This window comes from Octodon degus, unplaced genomic scaffold, assembly GCF_000260255.1.
Source record: "Octodon degus isolate 3935 unplaced genomic scaffold, OctDeg1.0 scaffold00041, whole genome shotgun sequence".
Taxonomy (NCBI): domain Eukaryota; kingdom Metazoa; phylum Chordata; class Mammalia; order Rodentia; family Octodontidae; genus Octodon; species Octodon degus.
In genome coordinates this window covers 17,440,566-17,445,437 of record NW_004524617.1, presented here as the reverse complement: position 1 = coordinate 17,445,437, position 4,872 = coordinate 17,440,566, and the positions used below count along the sequence as shown (strand labels likewise).

The 4,872-nt window shown below is 34.7% G+C and overlaps 1 pseudogene; it reads right to left on the bottom strand.

Moving 5' to 3' along the window:
- The window catches only part of LOC101577150, a 32,052-nt pseudogene that overhangs the window by 7,702 nt on the left and 19,478 nt on the right, over positions 1–4,872 (bottom strand).

Below are 4,872 nucleotides of genomic sequence, written 5' to 3'. Positions count from 1 at the left end.
TCTCTCTCTGTCTCTCTCTCTCTCTCTCTCTCTCTCTCTCTCTCTCTCCATCCCTCCCTCCCATACCTCTCCCCCTCTCTCTCTTTCCATCTCTCTCTCCCCTGTCTGGTTTTAGTATCAGGGTAAATTTAGCTTCCAGGAATGATTTTCACTGAAGACCTTGAGTAATATTGGCATTTCACTAATTTTTGTTTTCTATCATTTTCCCCATTCTATAATTACGATATTTTAAAAGACAATGAAGAAACATCATTCTGTTATTCTTCATTTTATTTCCCAACATAGAGAAATCTTTTAATCTACTACAGCAGAAAAATGTGGTGGCAAACATGATTGATGTCCAGAGTCTTTTATCTTGTTTTTAATTTCCTTTGCTTTATCTGAGTTAGTGTTCCAGATGTTACAACTAGGGGCCAGGGAGATGGCTCAGTAGAGTAATTGCTTCCCTGGCAAGCGCAAGGGCCTGAGTTCAATTCCCAGTTCTGCCAAAAAAAAAAGTGTTACAACTTTTCTAGAAAACTGTCAGAGATGCTAGGATGTAGAAGAATGACAAAGCTGTTTGACTTTTAGTATTTGATGTTTGAATCTCCCACAAAATCTTCAAAAGCAGGAGAATGACAGAGTACAAAACAGTTTTCTTTGGAATCTCCAAGTATCTAACTCTACTGAGAAATAATTTGTGAGTTCTCATGTCTTAGAAGTCAGGAAGACAAGACAATTGAAATTATCCATAACAATCTATAATATAACTTATTCATTATCTATGTTTTCTTAGATGGCAAAACAATCAAATGAGATTTTCTAACATGGGGAGATAAAATTCCCAGCAACTTTGAGTTAGCTAATGATATGGTAATATCAGCTCTGACGTTAATTTTGAATTCAGAGTGAATTACGTAAATCAGTGAATTGACACCACTATTCACGTTTTCTTTAACAGATGCTACATCCCTGGCAGGTGGGGTAATTACCAATTTGTGCTTACTCTTTCCTGGATATTTTATATGTTACATTTTTTAACTATTACAGTAGCCCTGACAGGTAGATGGTATGTTATTGATGCAAAATTGAGATTTGGGAAGCTGATTTACCTAGGAACATATAGCTAGAAAATGCAAAGCTGGGCTCCAACCCTAGGTCTTTCTACCTCTTAAGTCCATGCTTTTTGTAGCACCCTGTGCAGTATCCTAGACCTAATGCATATTGTTTAAAAATACATCTAATTTGTTGTGAAATTAAAAAGTCATTATGTGTTTTGGGTCTTCACCAACTAACAGTGTGAAACTCAAACTAGTTATCTTACTTCATCTACAGAAGTAGCAATTAGCTTAGAAGGTTTTTACGATTCTTTTGCCACTTGTAAAAGAAATGTTATGCTATACATAACAGTTGTTCATATGGTGTGCAGAACACAACTGTACATATATATTTTTCTCAATCATTGCTTAAATGCTGATTGGTTCATTTATTCATTCACTTTATCATCACTTATTTAAGATCTATCTAGCAACTGTGCATAGTAAAGACTGTTTTTCTACACAGATATTCATACAGAAGCCACTTGCACTCAAATTTCTAAATATTTAGGAAAATTCAAACATACATGGAAGTTGTCGTGACTTGCTTTCTAGCTACAAAATATGCAAATGACTACTAATAGGAAGTCTGGTGGCTTATTAAACCTATGACACTAAAGAGTTTGAAATAGCAACTCAGAATGCTAATACTAATATTAGCATGAAGCACTATCAATTATTGCAGGTCTGTTTGGGAGAGGATGCTCATCATCTCATTTTAATAGATTACACATCAAGTGCTTTTTGTAATATTCTATAATTCTTATCTTAGTAAAGTAACTGAAAAGGTAATAAAACACAAAATGTGGAAAGTATTAATTCTCACAGTGTGCAGCAGATTCTTTTTACTTCAGTGCCAAGTTTGTCAGACCATGCTTTTTCCCCACTGACAAATGTCCTTAGAGTCAAATGTAAAATTTGCATATATTTAATAGATGCATTGGCCAGTGATACATAAAACTATTAGTAATTGACTTAGTGTTTATTCTGCTAAAGCCCCAAAGCTACAACCTTGAATGAATAAATTCATTTCTAAGGAACATTCAGATGGCCTAGGAGCCAAGTGAAAAGAATCAGCTTTTTATCATTTCAAAATATTTTTAACTGGAGGCCATTGCCAATTTGCTTTATGAAACATCAGTCATCTATTTTCTGCCAAAAATGTAAAAAAAATGATTGCATGCAGCAACTCACGTAGCATTAAACACTGCTCATGGTTAAACTGATATATTTGCTATTCTTGGAACCAGCAGGGTGAGTGGTGTACCTCAGATAAAAACTTTAAGGCTTCCAAAGTAATGATTAGAATTGATTGAGTGTAACAAAAAGATGTAAGTGATATTATTTTCACTCTCAACAAAGAAACCTATTTCATGAAAATGAGGCCATAATATAGAAAAGGTTTTCTTCAACACAAAGCATGTTTTCTTTCACCAGAAATCATCCAACAGTGTGTACTTGCAGACACTAAATATATTTATCTTATGTTGTTTACCAAAATAAGGGTTATACCTTCAGCAGAAGCTAAACATATAAACAAATCAGGCAATCTCTCTATTACAAATCTAAGCCTCCATCTCCAAAACATTACTCTGACTAGCCTGGGAAAAGTCTTGAAATCACAACAGTACTCTCTTGAGTTAAACATTTTATCCTCCCTGTAGTACTTATGAACATATAAATAACTTCCCAAGTTTAAAATACTAAAATATCAGCAATTTTCATTCCACACACTCAAATAAACCAATGTCATTCTTACAATGAAATATAAGGCATGGAAAAGTAAATTTTAAATAGAAAATGGCAGACAAGAAATGAGGTCTAGTTTGAGGGCAGCAAGCTAGAATGGTGTTACTTAATGAAGATACGCAAAGCAGATGGAAAATATAAGGTCCCAGTTTTACAACAGCAAAGGAGACAGCTATATGAAAAGGCAGAGAGAAGGAATGTGCACATAAATTGGGTTTATGTTTCAGTTTTGTTTCAGAGAAGTACTGGCCATTATGTAGGTTTTTTTGTTAGTTTGTTTGTTTCTTTTTTATGGAACTGGGGATTGAACTCAGGCCCTTGTGCTTGCCAGGGAAGCACTTATTCCACTGAGCCATCTCCCCGGCCCCATTATGTAGTTTTTAAAAATTAAAAATCCTCATTTGAACAGTCTGGCCTTTCTAATATTTCATGATGATATGCAGAACTAATAATCTGTCCTGTGACATGAACACATATTTCTCAGAGGAAAAAATACAAGTGGCAAATAAATACATGAAAAATGCTCCTCATCATTGGTCATTCAAGAAATGCAAATTAAAACAACACTGAGATACCATCTCACAACAGAAGGAATGGCTATCATAAAGAAAACAAGTAATAACAAATGCTGGAGAGACTGTGGGGAAAAGGAACCCTTGTCCACTGCTGATGGGAAGGTAGACTGGTACAACCACTGTGTAAATCAGTGTAGAGACATCTCAAAAAACTAGGACTGGAAATTCCATTCAAACCAGCTATCCGATTTCTGGGTATTTTCCCAAAAGAACTGAAAACATCATACCATAGTTATATATGTGTGCCCATGTTTATAGCAGCACAATTTTTTTTTTGGAACTGGAGATTGAACTCAGGCCCTTGCGCTTGCCAGGGAAGTGCTTATTCTACTGAGCCATCTCCCTGGCCCCTAGCAGCACAATTTGTGATAGCCAAATGCTAGAATAAAATACCCATCACCTGAGGAATGGATAAAAACGATATAGTATTCTTGTACAATGGAGTATTACTCGGCTTTAAAGAAAGACAAACTCAAAGCCTTTATAGATTATTGGATGCAACTAGAGTCTATACTTTTAAGTGAAATAAATCAAACCCATATGTGTAAATATCATATTGTCCCTCTACTGTAAGAACCTGAAAGAAGAAATAATACTTGAAAGGTATAATAGACATAGTACAATGTAAAGAAACTGAACTTCAGGATTAAACCATGAAGATAAGAGGAGAAAAGATAGGGACAAAAGAAGGAGGGCAAAACATGCAAATATAAATACAGGATTATTGTACACATAATTTCCGTCAGTTTTTTGAAAATAGCAGTTAATGTTTAGAATGTTCACCTTGACTATCTGTATGTTGATATCTGCAATCTGAGCAACTACATCAAGGACAGCAATGTGTAATACAAAACCCATGAGTGAATACCTCTCATCTTGGTCTTCTACATGTGTACTGCTTCTAATGTTTTATCAATTATTATACTCTCTTTAAAATAAAACAACATAAGACAAGGAAAAATGTTAAGATTTCTTGAAAGCAAGAACCAATATTAAATTATTTCTCCAATCTTGTGCAACTATATCTGTTAATCTGAGCAACTGATTTGAAGATAAAAATAGATAATAGAACAACCCTTATTAATTAGTTATTCTTGCTTTGAAAATCTGTAACATTTGTATTGTTGTATGTTACCCTATTCCTATCTTTCAATTTGTTTTTGTTTCTGCTTTTACTCTTCAAAATTAAATTAAATTAAATTTAAAAAAATAGTCTGTCCTTGGTGTTTCAATAAGGTTGGAAAGTTAAGGAAGGGAGATGCTGCTGCAGAAGAGAAATGACTTGTAAAATGGTGTAGCTGCTGTTTGTGGAGAAATGCTGAGAATGTCCACTGGCAGTAGAAGTGTATTTTCTCATGTCATTTGTAGGCACAAATGTGAGGAAGGAAGGAAGGAAGGAAGGAAGGAAGGAAGGAAGGAAGGAAGGAAGGAAGGAAGGAAGGGAGAGAGGGAGGGAGGGAGAAAGGTAGAGA